Below are 17771 nucleotides of genomic sequence, written 5' to 3'. Positions count from 1 at the left end.
GCTGCCGGAAGCAAAAATATTTGTAGAGCATTCCAAAAGCAGCCACAAAAAAAAGAAAATCTTAATATGTTTGGTACTTTAAAATTAAACCCATGTCCCTCTCTAAAAAAGTAATAGGTGATTATAGCACGTAAGTTATTTATCACATACTTGCCATCTTTTTCAGGGCTGGATACACTGAAGAGCTAGTAAATGCCACATCTACCTCCATTAGATACATTAGTATTACAGGCTATAGCAATTAACATCCATCTTCTAAAGGATCTGCCTCATTCAACTTATTGTTCACCATAACACACACGGGTGCTAGCCTTTCTTTTGCTATTTCCTATTAGGAGAAGAGAGAGAAAAAGGGAACCCTAACGAAAAGATAAAGATGAAAAAAAACACCCAACTGAAAAAAGACAAATAAAAGGACACGGCGCATATGGTTGCAATTAGATCAGAGAAGCTGCTTATTTTCTAAAAGGTAACCATTCAAATCATCAAAAACATGCATACATTTGCCAGTGACAACTGTAGCGAGAAAAAACATTATGCCTTTAGCTAAAAGGGAAATAAATAAAACATGTACCTTTTCTAGGAACACAGAATACGCTACGCTTCCAAAGGCCAAGCTCTCAAACAGGTGTACACAACTTATTATCCGGAGGCTGTGAACAAACAAAGCAAAAAACATCACCCTGCCTCTCCCTAGCTTAAACCTATCCCCAAAGATACTGCACCATCACAAGCAAGCGATCCCTCTTCCTATTTCTTATAATATTTATTGCCCAAAAATAAACACGTAATGATTGTTTTTGTTTACTGGTAATCCACATAAATAAGTACTTATCACTTCAGCACATCTCAAGCCGCATCAATTCTTCCACTGAAATACGTTTAACCCTATGCCAGCAAATCTCGGCACAGCCGTACTCCAAATAAATGTGTATGTCTCAACAAGACGCAAGAGCTCTTGGATCCAATTCATAATTCAACTTGAGGAATTTTCACGGTCTGGCAGTTTGAGACCCATCACAACGTACAGGAAAAGAAAATACTACCTTGACGTTTCCTGTTGGAAATAGAAAAAGCATGCCCAACACAAAAAACGCAATAAAATATTTAACTAGCAACTATCCTCTTGCCAGACTGTTTCTTTATAACTGAACTGCATGAGATTAGGAAACCAGCTACTCTAACCTGCCACCAAAAATACACTATGCTCTTTATTGGACAAGCTATTGAGTTTATGATAAACACAGCCATTATTTCATGTATTTCTATTCAGCGCTTTCAAAAACTCATAATTAAACCTAATTAGCGTATTCACAAACAAAACATTTAGGAACAAGACTACATCCAAATCAACCTTTCGTTCCATACATTGTTTTCAATTCACACATTTAATAGTAAAAAAGAATTTTCAGAAGATTGCAATAACAGTACCTCATCTTACGGTGCACAACATTTCACATCTCAGACATGCAAGCATTAGCTGTGCTTCGCAGTAGGAAAACAGCCAAATCTTCTCTCTATAGCAAAGAATTGTGCACAATGCCTACTCGCATCCACTCATGGTAGTAAGTCATTCAATTTATCACTAGAAGGTGAACAACGCATTACGTACCTACTTTTATCATGCAAGTGTCACTTTCCTTGGATAATTCCAAATTCTGATCCTGATCAAGAATTTGCATTCTTTAGACATCTAGATTAGTCATTTAACATCTACAGTCCTGCTGCTTCGAACAAACTGGTACAATTCCTAGTATCTGAATGATATCGGCACTTGTGTTCTCACAGTTGTTCTGGATTACATTCGCATCTTGAATGATACTTGGCTTTTACTGGACACAAAACTTTGCTTCAGAATATGCGATATTAGCCTCTCCATGTGCATCTTGTTTGTGGTTTTGTGGTATGAGTGCTCTCTGAAAAATGACAGAAAGAATGTTGTCGCAAAACCCCAGCCTATTCAACAATATGCGTTTAAAGAGTAGGATCCCAATTAATCATGATGGCTATTATAAGCAACAGCATTTGTAGAGAGCATCAAGAAGCTTGGTACCTGAATAAGTTAAACCCAAGATGCCCTAAAAAGGCATAGGAACCCATAGAATTCATGTAACGCAGAGGTAAATATTCATTGTCAGCTAGGCCAGTAACTGGTAAAAGAGAAGGCCTTACTCAAATCATGTTGTCCATCACAACACAAATTGATGTGTTTTTTTAGTTTGCTCTTTCCTACAGACAAAAAAATAAAGACACCTGCAAAAAAAAAAGAAGAAAAAAAACCACACATTGCACTTGGATGGAATTCAATAAGAGAACACGCACATTTCTCCCAAGGCAAATTGATAAACCATCAGCAAATACACCTATTGTGACGACAAATGTAATGCGATATTCTAATTTGAACAAAAAAACCCTTCCTTTTCAGGCACCAAAAAAATATGCTCTAATATGCAGACACGATTAACAATTAATTTTTAACACATCTATTTCTTTTGGATAAATGCACTGCCAAATTGATTCCTGCAACTTGAATTACATGATTTTAGAAAATCGAATAAAAAAGTATTATGATTAGCAGCTTCACAAACATACATTCAGGGAAAAGACATTCTTACGTGCATAGCAATCTTTGCATCACATTAGCGGCAATCACAACATTCAGCAATGATGGATTTTGATTACCTGCCATTAACATTACCTCATCTCCTAGGGCGCAGTACCTTTCATGTTTAAGCGATGTAAATATTCTGTGGGGTCAAGTCGCAGAACAGAAATACACTCCTGTATGCATCCATTCCTGGTTGTAACTCTCATCCACTTTTTACATTTATCATTCCATGGCGATGCGATCTCAAATCTAACTTGCAGTCCACTTTTAATCGTCCAAATATTCCCTTCTTAGGATCATTCCAAATTCTGCGAGCGATCAAGCATTCACATCTCTTTAGAGATGGTCATGTGACATTCAAGATCTACAATTGTGCCACAGCTTTCGGTAAAACTTGTACGACGGCTAGTATTTCAATGATAGCCCCACTTGTTTGCTTTTTAAATACTGTTTGTATTTCGAATATCAATTGGCTTTACGCATCAAAACACCTGATATTAGCTTCTTTATGTGCATCCTCTTGGTCAATTTTGTGGTAGAAGTGCTCTCTGAAAAATGTGACAAACAAAGTTGTTGCAATACCCCAACCCAATCCATACTACACAATAAAAGAGTAAAGTCTTATTTTAATCATGAATGCTGCCGGAAGCAAAAATATTTGTAGAGCATTCCAAAAGCAGCCACAAAAAAAAAGAAAATCTTAATATGTTTGGTACTTTAAAATTAAACCCATGTCCCTCTCTAAAAAAGTAATAGGTGATTATAGCACGTAAGTTATTTATCACATACTTGCCATCTTTTTCAGGGCTGGATACACTCAAGAGCTAGTAAATGCCACATCTACCTCCATTAGATACATTAGTATTACAGGCTATAGCAATTAACATCCATCTTCTAAAGGATCTGCCTCATTCAACTTATTGTTCACCATAACACACACGGGTGCTAGCCTTTCTTTTGCTATTTCCTATTAGGAGAAGAGAGAGAAAAAGGGAACCCTAACGAAAAGATAAAGATGAAAAAAAACACCCAACTGAAAAAAGACAAATAAAAGGACACGGCGCATATGGTTGCAATTAGATCAGAGAAGCTGCTTATTTTCTAAAAGGTAACCATTCAAATCATCAAAAACATGCATACATTTGCCAGTGACAACTGTAGCGAGAAAAAACATTATGCCTTTAGCTAAAAGGGAATGCAAATGCTACTTACCAGTATGCATCTGTTCTTGGCATGTAGGGCTGCTGACATTCATATCTGTGCATAGTCCGCCACCTAGTGTTGGGTCCGGATGATTGCACATTGTTGTCCTGGAAGAGTCTTCGAAGTATCACGAGATAGGTGGCTCCTCCCCTGGACTACAGTGCGCATGGGCATCGCCTCCATCCCCAGATTGTTTTTAGCCATTGGCAGAGATGGAGTGAAGAAAGTGAGTGATGACCATGCTATGAGCATATGTGTATATGAATGAATACTGCAGCTGCTACAGGCGCCGGGGAGGAGGGTGGGCGATATGAATGTCAGCAGCCCTACATGCCAAGAACAGATGCATACTGGTAAGTAGCATTTGCAGTTCGAGGCATGTGGGCTGCTGAATTCATATCTGTGCATAGAATACATAGCAGTCCCTCCATTAACGGCGGCCGCCCGTGCCCGCTGCAGCAGTTTGAAAAAGCGTTTTTAGAACAGCCTGACCAACAGCTGCCTGCTGTCTGGAATGCACGTCTACACAGTAGTGCTTAGTGAAGGTATGTGTGGTAGACCATGTGGCTGCTCTACAGATGTCTTCCAAGGGAATGTTACCTAGGAAGGCCATAGAGGCCCCCAACTTCCTAGTGGAGTGGGCCCTTGGTGGGATAGTAAGAGTGCGCTTAGCTTTAGCATAACAGATCTGAATGCACTTTACTATCCATCTAGCAATCCCCGCCTTGGAGATTGCATTTCCCTTGTGTTGTGTGGCAAAAGCAACAAAGAGTTGTTTGGTTTTGCGGAAATCTTTTGTCCTGTCCACATAGTACATCAAGGCCCTTTTCACATCAAGAGTGTGGAGCATGCGCTCCGCCAGCGTCTCTGGGTTTTGGAAAAACACTGGCAATTCAATTGTCTGGTTCATGTGGAACTGTGAGACTACTTTGGGTAAGAATTTAGGGTTAGTGCGGAGCACCACCCTGTTAGCATGTATTTGGAAGAAAGGTTCTTGGATGGTGAGCGCCTGCAGCTCGCTCACCCTCCGCAGCGATGTAATTGCTACTAGGAACGCAACCTTCCAAGTCAAGAACTGGAGCTCACAAGAGTGCAGTGGCTCAAAGGGAGGACCCATCAGCCTTGTAAGAACCACATTGAGGTTCCATTCTGGAGCTGGTGGGGTCCTTGGTGGAATGACCCTTTTGAGTCCTTCCAGAAAGGCCTTGATAGCAGGGACCTTAAAGAGTGACAGGTGCTGCCTATTCTGGAGGTATGCTGCCATGGCAGACAGGTGAATGCGGATGGAAGAGTACGCTAGATTACATCGATACAGGTGAAAGAGGTAACATATGATGTTCTGAATGGAAGCATCTAGCGGGTCAAAGCTGTGGTTCACACAGTAGATGACAAACCTCTTCCATTTTGCCGCATAACAAGCTCTCGTAGTGGGCTTCCTTGCCTCCCGAATGATGTCCATACAATCGGGAGGAAGATTGAGGTAGCCAAACTCTAGGACTTCAGGAGCCAGATCGCCAGGTTGAGCTGTTGCGGATCTGGGTGCTGAATGTCGCCATGGCTCTGCGTCAGAAGGCTGGGAGTGAGATGAAGCCTTTGATGCGGTACCACGGAGAGTTCCAGAAACGTGGTGTACCATGGTTGGCGAGCCCACGTCGGAGCAACCAGGATGAGCGTCATCGAGTGTTGCCTGAGCTTGCGTGCCACCAGCGGTATCAGGGGCGCTGGTGGAAAAGCGTACGCAAATCTGCCTGACCAGTTCATCCACATCGCATTGCCCTGTGATTGGGGGTGTGGGAACCTGGCGGCGAAGCTTTGGCATTTTGCGTTCTCCTTTGTGGCGAACAGGTCTATCTCTGGATGACCCCACCTTTGGAAGTACGGTTGGAGTACTGATGGATGTATCTCCCACTCGTGCATCTGATGGCTGTGCCTGCTGAGCAGATCTGCCATTTGATTGTCCTTGCCCGGGAGATGCTCTGCCATGAGGAAGATGTTCCTCTGAATGGCCCACTTCCACATGCTCTGAGCCAGGTGAGACAGCTGTGGAGAGTGTGTACCTCCCTGCTTTTGGATGTAGTACATGGCCGTCATGTTGTCCGTCCGGATCAACACGACCTTGTTGCACAGATGTACTTTGAACGCCTTTAGGGCCATGAAGATTGCCATCAGTTCCAACACATTGATGTGCATCTTCCTTTGCTGAAATGTCCACAGTCCCTGCACAGTGTAGTGGAGTACATGCGCTCCCCATCCCTGGAGAGAGGCGTCCGTCGTCAGGATGATCTGTGGGACAGGCTCCTGGAATGGTCGGCCCTTGCAAAGGTTTTGTGGATTCCACCAATGCAGAGAGTTGTATGCCCGACCGCTCACCAACACTAGGTCTGTCAGTTGCCCATGAGCCTGAGTCCACTGACGTGCAAGGCACTCCTGAAGCGGACGCATATGTAGTCTCGCGTGCGGGACAATGGAGATGCAGGAGGCCATCATGCCTATCAACTGCATGAACACCCTCGCTGGAAGCGAGTGTTGGGGTCTGAATCGTTGGATCAGCACCTGGATACTGGCGATTCTCACTGAATTTGGCTGCGCAGTGGCTGCCAGAGTGTTGATAGTCGCGCCCAGATACTGTCGCACGTGGGCGGGCTGGAGATGGGACTTTGGGTAGTTCAGAGAGAATCCCAGATCGTGCAGGAGGTGAATGGTGCGTGACACGTGGTCTACGCACTGCTGTTCCGTCTTTGCCTGAATAAGCCAATCGTCCAGGTATGGAAAGACATGGACGTGCTGGCGACGGAGATGCGCCGCCACCGTCGCTAGGCATTTTGTAAACACTCTCGGTGCCGTGGTGACCCCGAACGGCAGGACCCTGAACTGGTAGTGCTGGTCTAAAATCTTGAATCTGAGATACCTTCTGTGGGAAGGATGCAGGGGAATATGAAAATAGGCATCCTTCAGATCCAGCGTTGCTAGGAAGTCCCCCTGTTGAAGCAGGGGAAGCACCTGCTGCAATGTGAGCATATGGAAGTGCTCCGAGTTGATGTACCAGTTCAGGGGCCTGAGGTCCAGGATCGGCCTGAGTGATCCGTCCTTTTTGGGGATTAGGAAATACAGGGAGTAAACCCCCGTTCCCTGTTCTTGCAATGGAACGAGCTCTATTGCCCCTTTTTGCAGCATGACCAGAACTTCTTGCTGCAACAAGGTCAAGTGCTCGTCGGACATAGCACGGGTTCTTGGCGGTATGTCCGGTGGAATGGACGTAAGTTCTAGACAGTACCCGTACTGGATAAGAGACCGCACCCACCTGTCCGTGGTGATGGATCTCCACGCCGGCAGGAACTGTTGGAGTCTCCCCCCGACAGGTGTCGTGTGATCGGGGGGAAGTGACAAGACGTCACTGCTTGTTGGTGGTGGTGGACCTGGATGCATTGTTTCCACGTCCCCTGCCTTTGATATTGTTGCCTCTGTAGCCACCCCTGCCCTTGTTGTTGTTATACGAGGACTGGGAGCTACCCTTGTAGTATTGTGTGGATTGGGATGCCTGGCCCCTTGAGGTGCCTCTTGAGTTGGAGCGGCGAAAAGAACCACCCCGAAACTGCTGGCTTTGCAAAGCTCCCATAGATTTGGCAGTTTCAGTATCTTTTTTCATTTTTTCTAGGGAGGCATCCACCTCTGGGCCGAACAGATGGTCAGGATTCACTGTCTGCCCCAATATTGTGGTCTGTATGTCGGGTTTGAACCCTGAAATTCGAAGCCAGGCATGACGTCTAAGTAAAACACTTGTATTGATGGCCCTGGAGGCAGTGTCTGCCACATCTAGGGCACATTTGATGGACGCATTCGTAATGAGTTTACCCTCCTGAATGAGCATCTCCCCCGCCTCTTTATACTGGTCAGGCAAGTGTTGAAGGATGGCCTCTAATGTGTCATAATGGGCCCTATCATAACGTGCGAGCAGGGCTTGAGTGTTAGAGATCCTCCAGATGTTTGCTGCCTGTGCAGCAATGCGTTTGCCTGATGCCTCAAAGATTTTGGACTCTTTGTCAGGGGGAGGAGCGTCACCAGTCGTTTGCGAATTTGCCCTTTTTCGAGCGTTGGAAACCACCAGGGAGTCCAATGGCAAGTGTCCCTTAATGTAAGTGGGATCCGTGGGCGCCGCTTTATACTTCCTGTCGATGCGAGGATTGACCACCCGCGCCCGGGTGGGCTCCTTGAACACCTCCTGTGCATGCTTCAGCACTCCTTTAAGCATTGGAAGCGTCTTGACCTGCTTTTCGGCGACTGAGAAGGTGTCGACCAAAAAGTCCGCATCCACTGGATCCGAGTGGAGCTCGACGTCATGGTTCGCCGCAGCTCTCTCTATCAGTGCATTGAATGCCGCCGAGTCCTCCGTCGGGGACGTCTTTGCGGCGAAAAGTTGAGTGTCCTGCCCCGACTGCGGGTCGTTTGCGTCGTCTCCTGCTGTCCAGGGCACCTGCTCCTCGTCCGGATCCGAGTACGCAGGGTAGGTGTACTCGGCCTCTTCCTCGTCGACGTCAGGCACGGGGGAATGGGCCGGCGAGTGTTCCAGGGCTTGCGGAGACAGTGGTTCCATCAGAGCCGAAGATTCCGCAGAGTACTTTTTGCTCTTGAGTGGAATCTTAAAAGGTTCCAAGGTCGGCTCCGATGTAATCTTCCTCTTGAGGAGCGACAATTTTCCCGTGTTGGCGTCGATGTGCACCTCACGACGTTCTTCCACCGCGAGCGGCTGGAGCCGAAGCTTTGACACCACCAAGGCAGCCTTCGGCGACAAGATGTCCTGAGAGTGTCCGCTCTGCTTAGGCGCGAAGGCCTTCGGCGCCGACTTGGGAGGAAGGGTAAAACGAATGGGCGTTTGCCCCTTGGCAGGCTTCGTCGTGGGCCTAGGCCCTACAGGGTCCTGGCTGGGAACCGCAGACTGCTGGATCCGCCGTAAGGATTCTCCCACCCTCTTGGTAAGGGACGCCGAGGGCTGAAACGACTCGAGCGACTCTTCGTCTTCGAGAGCGTGTTCGACGGTAAGCCTCTTCTTCGGCGCCGACGCCCCATGGCCTGGCGCACTGTCGGTGTGACGCTTTTTAGAAGCCGTCTTCGGGTCCGCGACCCCTTTCGGTGCCGACGCCGCCGCGTCGGATGCCTTAACCTTCGGCGCCGACCCAGATGGCTTTGGGTCGGCCACTTTGGCGCGGCTCTTCTGGTCAGCCATCTTGGCGTGGCTCTTCAAGTCGGCCATTTTGGGTTTCGTGGAAGTTGACGCCTCCAGAACCTTTTTCACCAGCGCCACTTTTGGTTTCGGTTTCGCATCCGAGGGTGCGAGACCAGTTGGCTTCACTTTCGGTTTCTTGTTAGAAATGTCCGTGACCGGGCCCGGAGGCGGGGACGTAGGACTGGTCGTTAGATCTTGGGTAAGGCCCGAAGGCGATCCCTCGACCTGGGCCGTATAACGGGGAGTAACCCCGGAGTCTTGTTGGGGATGCTCTTCGTCCGAGCTATCACCCATTGCGGGACAAGCCCGGTCGTCGTCCCCTACCTCGTCGGAGACTTCGTCATAGGCCTCATCACCCGCGTCGCCGGTCTCTTCCTCGGACGCGGGGGCAGAGTCCGATTCTTGTACGTCGTCTTCTCCCTCGACCGATTCCTGGAAGATGTCATCAGGTGGGGGTGCCGAAGCCGACAATTGAGCCTGGAGCCGATTAGCCCGGCGAATCTTCAAAGTTTTCTTACTCCTAAATTTGGAACACGCCATGCAAGTGTCCTCACGGTGATCCGGTGACAAGCATGTATTGCACACGGGGTGCACGTCAAGGTGAGAATACTTTGAGTGACACAGCGGACACTTCTTGAATGGCGTCCACTCCATAGCAAGTGTGTAGTGTAGGCCCGTCCGCGTCGAAGCACGTGGAGGGGCAGTAAGAGATCGGAGCTGAGAGTCGGTAAGAAACCCGAACGGAACAATACCGACGCCCAGCCTAAAGACCTTTTGGTCTCGAGAGAAAGTAGAACAAACTATCGGTCCCGATAGAGGGAACCGAAACACATCCGAACCCGATGGCGGAAAAAAACAATCTGGGGATGGAGGCGATGCCCATGCGCACTGTAGTCCAGGGGAGGAGCCACCTATCTCGTGATACTTCGAAGACTCTTCCAGGACAACAATGTGCAATCATCCGGACCCAACACTAGGTGGCGGACTATGCACAGATATGAATTCAGCAGCCCACATGCCTCGAACATAAATAAAACTTGTACCTTTTCTAGGAACACAGAATACGCTACGCTTCCAAAGGCCAAGCTCTCAAACAGGTGTACACAACTTATTATCCGGAGGCTGTGAACAAACAAAGCAAAAAACATCACCCTGCCTCTCCCTAGCTTAAACCTATCCCCAAAGATACTGCACCATCACAAGCAAGCGATCCCTCTTCCTATTTCTTATTATATTTATTGCCCAAAAATAAACACGTAATGATTGTTTTTGTTTACTGGTAATCCACATAAATAAGTACTTATCACTTCAGCACATCTCAAGCCGCATCAATTCTTCCACTGAAATACGTTTAACCCTATGCCAGCAAATCTTGGCACAGCCGTACTCCAAATAAATGTGTATGTCTCAACAAGACGCAAGAGCTCTTGGATCCAATTCATAATTCAACTTGAGGAATTTTCACGGTCTGGCAGTTTGAGACCCATCACAACGTACAGGAAAAGAAAATGCTACCTTGACGTTTCCTGTTGGAAATAGAAAAAGAATGCCCAACACAAAAAACGCAATAAAATATTTAACTAGCAACTATCCTCTTGCCAGACTGTTTCTTTATAACTGAACTGCATGAGATTAGGAAACCAGCAACTCTAACCTGCCACCAAAAATACACTATGCTCTTTATTGGACAAGCTATTGAGTTTATGATAAACACTCAGCCATTATTTCATGTATTTCTATTCAGCGCTTTCAAAAACTCATAATGAAACCTAATTAGCGTATTCACAAACAAAACATTTAGGAACAAGACTACATCCAAATCAACCTTTCGTTCCATACATTGTTTTCAATTCACACATTTAATAGTAAAAAAGAATTTTCAGAAGATTGCAATAACAGTACCTCATCTTACGGTGCACAACATTTCACATCTCAGACATGCAAGCATTAGCTGTGCTTCGCAGTAGGAAAACAGCCAAATCTTCTCTCTATAGCAAAGAATTGTGCACAATGCCTACTCGCATCCACTCATGGTAGTAAGTCATTCAATATATCACTAGAAGGTGAACAACGCATTACGTACCTACTTTTATCATGCAAGTGTCACTTTCCTTGGATAATTCCAAATTCTGATCCTGATCAAGAATTTGCATTCTTTAGACATCTAGATTAGTCATTTATCATCTACAGTCCTGCTGCTTCGAACAAACTGGTACAATTCCTAGTATCTGAATGATATCGGCACTTGTGTTCTCACAGTTGTTCTGGATTACATTTGCATCTTGAATGATACTTGGCTTTTACTGGACACAAAACTTTGCTTCAGAATATGCGATATTAGCCTCTCCATGTGCATCTTGTTTGTGGTTTTGTGGTATGAGTGCTCTCTGAAAAATGACAGAAAGAATGTTGTCGCAAAACCCCAGCCTATTCAACAATATGCGTTTAAAGAGTAGGATCCCAATTAATCATGATGGCTATTATAAGCAACAGCATTTGTAGAGAGCATCAAGAAGCTTGGTACCTGAATAAGTTAAACCCAAGATGCCCTAAAAAGGCATAGGAACCCATAGAATTCATGTAACGCAGAGGTAAATATTCATTGTCAGCTAGGCCAGTAACTGGTAAAAGGGAAGGCCTTACTCAAATCATGTTGTCCATCACAACACAAATTGATGTGTTTTTTTAGTTTGCTCTTTCCTACAGACAAAAAAATAAAGACACCTGCAAAAAAAAAAAGGAGAAAAAAAACACACATTGCACTTGGATGGAATTCAATAAGAGAACACGCACATTTCTCCCAAGGCAAATTGATAAACCATCAGCAAATACACCTATTGTGACGACAAATGTAATGCGATATTCTAATTTGAACAAAAAAACCCTTCCTTTTCAGGCACCAAAAAAATATGCTCTAATATGCAGACACGATTAACAATTAATTTTTAACACATCTATTTCTTTTGGATAAATGCACTGCCAAATTGATTCCTGCAACTTGAATTACATGATTTTAGAAAATCGAATAAAAAAGTATTATGATTAGCAGCTTCACAAACATACATTCAGGGAAAAGACATTCTTACGTGCATAGCAATCTTTGCATCACATTAGCGGCAATCACAACATTCAGCAATGATGGATTTTGATTTCCTGCCATTAACATTACCTCATCTCCTATGGCGCAGTACCTTTCATGTTTAAGCGATGTAAATATTCTGTGGGGTCAAGTCGCAGAACAGAAATACACTCCTGTATGCATCCATTCCTGGTTGTAACTCTCATCCACTTTTTACATTTATCATTCCATGGCGATGCGATCTCAAATCTAACTTGCAGTCCACTTTTAATCGTCCAAATATTCCCTTCTTAGGATCATTCCAAATTCTGCGAGCGATCAAGCATTCACATCTCTTTAGAGATGGTCATGTGACATTCAAGATCTACAATTGTGCCACAGCTTTCGGTAAAACTTGTACGACGGCTAGTATTTCAATGATAGCCCCACTTGTTTGCTTTTTAAATACTGTTTGTATTTCGAATATCAATTGGCTTTACGCATCAAAACACCTGATATTAGCTTCTTTATGTGCATCCTCTTGGTCAATTTTGTGGTAGAAGTGCTCTCTGAAAAATGTGACAAACAAAGTTGTTGCAATACCCCAACCCAATCCATACTACACAATAAAAGAGTAAAAGTCTTATTTTAATCATGAATGCTGCCGGAAGCAAAAATATTTGTAGAGCATTCCAAAAGCAGCCAAAAAAAAGGAAAATCTTAATATGTTTGGTACTTTAAAATTAAACCCATGTCCCTCTCTAAAAAAGTAATAGGCGATTATAGCACGTAAGTTATTTATCACATACTTGCCATCTTTTTCAGGGCTGGATACACTGAAGAGCTAGTAAATGCCACATCTACCTCCATTAGATACATTAGTATTACAGGCTATAGCAATTAACATCCATCTTCTAAAGGATCTGCCTCATTCAACTTATTGTTCACCATAACACACACGGGTGCTAGCCTTTCTTTTGCTATTTCCTATTAGGAGAAGAGAGAGAAAAAGGGAACCCTAACGAAAAGATAAAGATGAAAAAAAACACCCAACAGAAAAAAGACAAATAAAAGGACACAGCGCATATGGTTGCAATTAGATCAGAGAAGCTGCTTATTTTCTAAAAGGTAACCATTCAAATCATCAAAAACATGCATACATTTGCCAGTGACAACTGTAGCAAGAAAAAACATTATGCCTTTAGCTAAAAGGGAAATAAATAAAACATGTACCTTTTCTAGGAACACAGAATACGCTACGCTTCCAAAGGCCAAGCTCTCAAACAGGTGTACACAACTTATTATCCGGAGGCTGTGAACAAACAAAGCAAAAAACATCACCCTGCCTCTCCCTTGCTTAAACCTATCCCCAAAGATACTGCACCATCACAAGCAAGCGATCCCTCTTCCTATTTCTTATTATATTTATGGCCCAAAAATAAACACGTAATGATTGTTTTTGTTTACTGGTAATCCACATAAATAAGTACTTATCACTTCAGCACATCTCAAGCCGCATCAATTCTTCCACTGAAATACGTTTAACCCTATGCCAGCAAATCTCGGCACAGCCGTACTCCAAATAAATGTGTATGTCTCAACAAGACGTAAGAGCTCTTGGATCCAATTCATAATTCAACTTGAGGAATTTTCACGGTCTGGCAGTTTGAGACCCATCACAACGTACAGGAAAAGAAAATGCTACCTTGACATTTCCTGTTGGAAATAGAAAAAGCATGCCCAACACAAAAAACGCAATAAAATATTTAACTGGCAACTATCCTCTTGCCAGACTGTTTCTTTATAGCTGAACTGCATGAGATTAGGAAGCCAGCAACTCTAACCTGCCACCAAAAATACACTATGCTCTTTATTGGACAAGCTATTGAGTTTATGATAAACACTCAGCCATTATTTCATGTATTTCTATTCAGCGCTTTCAAAAACTCATAATTAAACCTAATTAGCGTATTCACAAACAAAACATTTAGGAACAAGACTACATCCAAATCAACCTTTCGTTCCATACATTGTTTTCAATTCACACATTTAATAGTAAAAAAGAATTTTCAGAAGATTGCAATAACAGTACCTCATCTTACGGTGCACAACATTTCACATCTCAGACATGCAAGCATTAGCTGTGCTTCGCAGTAGGAAAACAGCCAAATCTTCTCTCTATAGCAAAGAATTGTGCACAATGCCTACTCGCATCCACTCATGGTAGTAAGTCATTCAATTTATCACTAGAAGGTGAACAACGCATTACGTACCTACTTTTATCATGCAAGTGTCACTTTCCTTGGATAATTCCAAATTCTGATCCTGATCAAGAATTTGCATTCTTTAGACATCTAGATTAGTCATTTAACATCTACAGTCCTGCTGCTTCGAACAAACTGGTACAATTCCTAGTATCTGAATGATATCGGCACTTGTGTTCTCACAGTTGTTCTGGATTACATTGGCATCTTGAATGATACTTGGCTTTTACTGGACACAAAACTTTGCTTCAGAATATGCGATATTAGCCTCTCCATGTGCATCTTGTTTGTGGTTTTGTGGTATGAGTGCTCTCTGAAAAATGACAGAAAGAATGTTGTCGCAAAACCCCAGCCTATTCAACAATATGCGTTTAAAGAGTAGGATCCCAATTAATCATGATGGCTATTATAAGCAACAGCATTTGTAGAGAGCATCAAGAAGCTTGGTACCTGAATAAGTTAAACCCAAGATGCCCTAAAAAGGCATAGGAACCCATAGAATTCATGTAACGCAGAGGTAAATTTTCATTGTCAGCTAGGCCAGTAACTGGTAAAAGAGAAGGGCCTTACTCAAATCATGTTGTCCATCACAACACAAATTGATGTGTTTTTTTAGTTTGCTCTTTCCTACAGACAAAAAAATAAAGAGACACCTGCAAAAAAAGAAGAGAAAAAAAACACACACTGCACTTGGCTGGAATTCAATAAGAGAACACGCACATTTCTCCCAAGGCAAATTGATAAACCATCAGCAAATACACCTATTGTGACGACAAATGTAATGCGGTATTCTAATTTGAACAAAAAAACCCTTCCTTTTCAGGCACCAAAAAAATATGCTCTAATATGCAGACACGCTTAACAATTAATTTTTAACACATCTATTTCTTTTGGATAAATGCACTGCCAAATTGATTCCTGCAACTTGAATTACATGATTTTAGAAAATCGAATAAAAAAGTATTATGATTAGCAGCTTCACAAACATACATTCAGGGAAAAGACATTCTTACGTGCATAGCAATCTTTTCATCACATTAGCGGCAATCACAACATTCAGCAATGATGGATTTTGATTACCTGCCATCAACATTACCTCATCTCCTAGGGCGCAGTACCTTTCATGTTTAAGCGATGTAAATATTCTGTGGGGTCAAGTCGCAGAACAGAAATACACTCCTGTATGCATCCATTCCTGGTTGTAACTCTCATCCACTTTTTACATTTATCATTCCATGGCGATGCGATCTCAAATCTAACTTGCCGTCCACTTTTAATCGTCCAAATATTCCCTTCTTAGGATCATTCCAAATTCTGCGAGCGATCAAGCATTCACATCTCTTTAGAGGTGGTCATGTGACATTCAAGATCTACAATTGTGCCACAGCTTTTGGTAAAACTTATACGACGGCTAGTATTTCAATGATAGCCCCACTTGTTTGCTTTTTAAATACCGTTTGTATTTCGAATATCAATTGGCTTTACGCATCAAAACACCTGATATTAGCTTCTTTATGTGCATCCTCTTGGTCAATTTTGTGGTAGAAGTGCTCTCTGAAAAATGTGACAAACAAAGTTGTTGCAATACCCCAACCCAATCCATACTACACAATAAAAGAGTAAAGTCTTATTTTAATCATGAATGCTGCCGGAAGCAAAAATATTTGTAGAGCATTCCAAAAGCAGCCACAAAAAAAAAAGAAAATCTTAATATGTTTGGTACTTTAAAATTAAACCCATGTCCCTCTCTAAAAAAGTAATAGGTGATTATAGCACGTAAGTTATTTATCACATACTTGCCATCTTTTTCAGGGCTGGATACACTGAAGAGCTAGTAAATGCCACATCTACCTCCATTAGATACATTAGTATTACAGGCTATAGCAATTAACATCCATCTTCTAAAGGATCTGCCTCATTCAACTTATTGTTCACCATAACACACACGGGTGCTAGCCTTTCTTTTGCTATTTCCTATTAGGAGAAGAGAGAGAAAAAGGGAACCCTAACGAAAAGATAAAGATGAAAAAAAACACCCAACTGAAAAAAGACAAATAAAAGGACACGGAGCATATGGTTGCAATTAGATCAGAGAAGCTGCTTATTTTCTAAAAGGTAACCATTCAAATCATCAAAAACATGCATACATTTGCCAGTGACAACTGTAGCGAGAAAAAACATTATACCTTTAGCTAAAAGGGAAATAAATAAAACATGTACCTTTTCTAGGAACACAGAATACGCTACGCTTCCAAAGGCCAAGCTCTCAAACAGGTGTACACAACTTATTATCCGGAGGCTGTGAACAAACAAAGCAAAAAACATCACCCTGCCTCTCCCTAGCTTAAACCTATCCCCAAAGATACTGCACCATCACAAGCAAGCGATCCCTCTTCCTATTTCTTATTATATTTATTGCCCAAAAATAAACACGTAATGATTGTTTTTGTTTACTGGTAATCCACATAAATAAGTACTTATCACTTCAGCACATCTCAAGCCGCATCAATTCTTCCACTGAAATACGTTTAACCCTATGCCAGCAAATCTCGGCACAGCCGTACTCCAAATAAATGTGTATGTCTCAACAAGACGCAAGAGCTCTTGGATCCAATTCATAATTCAACTTGAGGAATTTTCACGGTCTGGCAGTTTGAGACCCATCACAACGTACAGGAAAAGAAAATGCTCCCTTGACGTTTCCTGTTGGAAATAGAAAAAGCATGCCCAACACAAAAAACTGCAATAAAATATTTAACTAGCAACTATCCTCTTGCCAGACTGTTTCTTTATAACTGAACTGCATGAGATTAGGAAACCAGCAACTCTAACCTGCCACCAAAAATACACTATGCTCTTTATTGGACAAGCTATTGAGTTTATGATAAACACTCAGCCATTATTTCATGTATTTCTATTCAGCGCTTTCAAAAACTCATAATTAAACCTAATTAGCGTATTCACAAACAAAACATTTAGGAACAAGACTACATCCAAATCAACCTTTCGTTCCATACATTGTTTTCAATTCACACATTTAATAGTAAAAAAGAATTTTCAGAAGATTGCAATAACAGTACCTCATCTTACGGTGCACAACATTTCACATCTCAGACATGCAAGCATTAGCTGTGCTTCGCAGTAGGAAAACAGCCAAATCTTCTCTCTATAGCAAAGAATTGTGCACAATGCCTACTCGCATCCACTCATGGTAGTAAGTCATTCAATGTATCACTAGAAGGTGAACAACGCATTACGTACCTACTTTTATCATGCAAGTGTCACTTTCCTTGGATAATTCCAAATTCTGATCCTGATCAAGAATTTGCATTCTTTAGACATCTAGATTAGTCATTTAACATCTACAGTCCTGCTGCTTCGAACAAACTGGTACAATTCCTAGTATCTGAATGATAT

This window comes from Lissotriton vulgaris, chromosome 11 (genome assembly GCF_964263255.1).
Source record: "Lissotriton vulgaris chromosome 11, aLisVul1.2, whole genome shotgun sequence".
NCBI lineage: Eukaryota > Metazoa > Chordata > Amphibia > Caudata > Salamandridae > Lissotriton > Lissotriton vulgaris.
Note: the sequence above shows the minus strand (reverse complement) of the source record.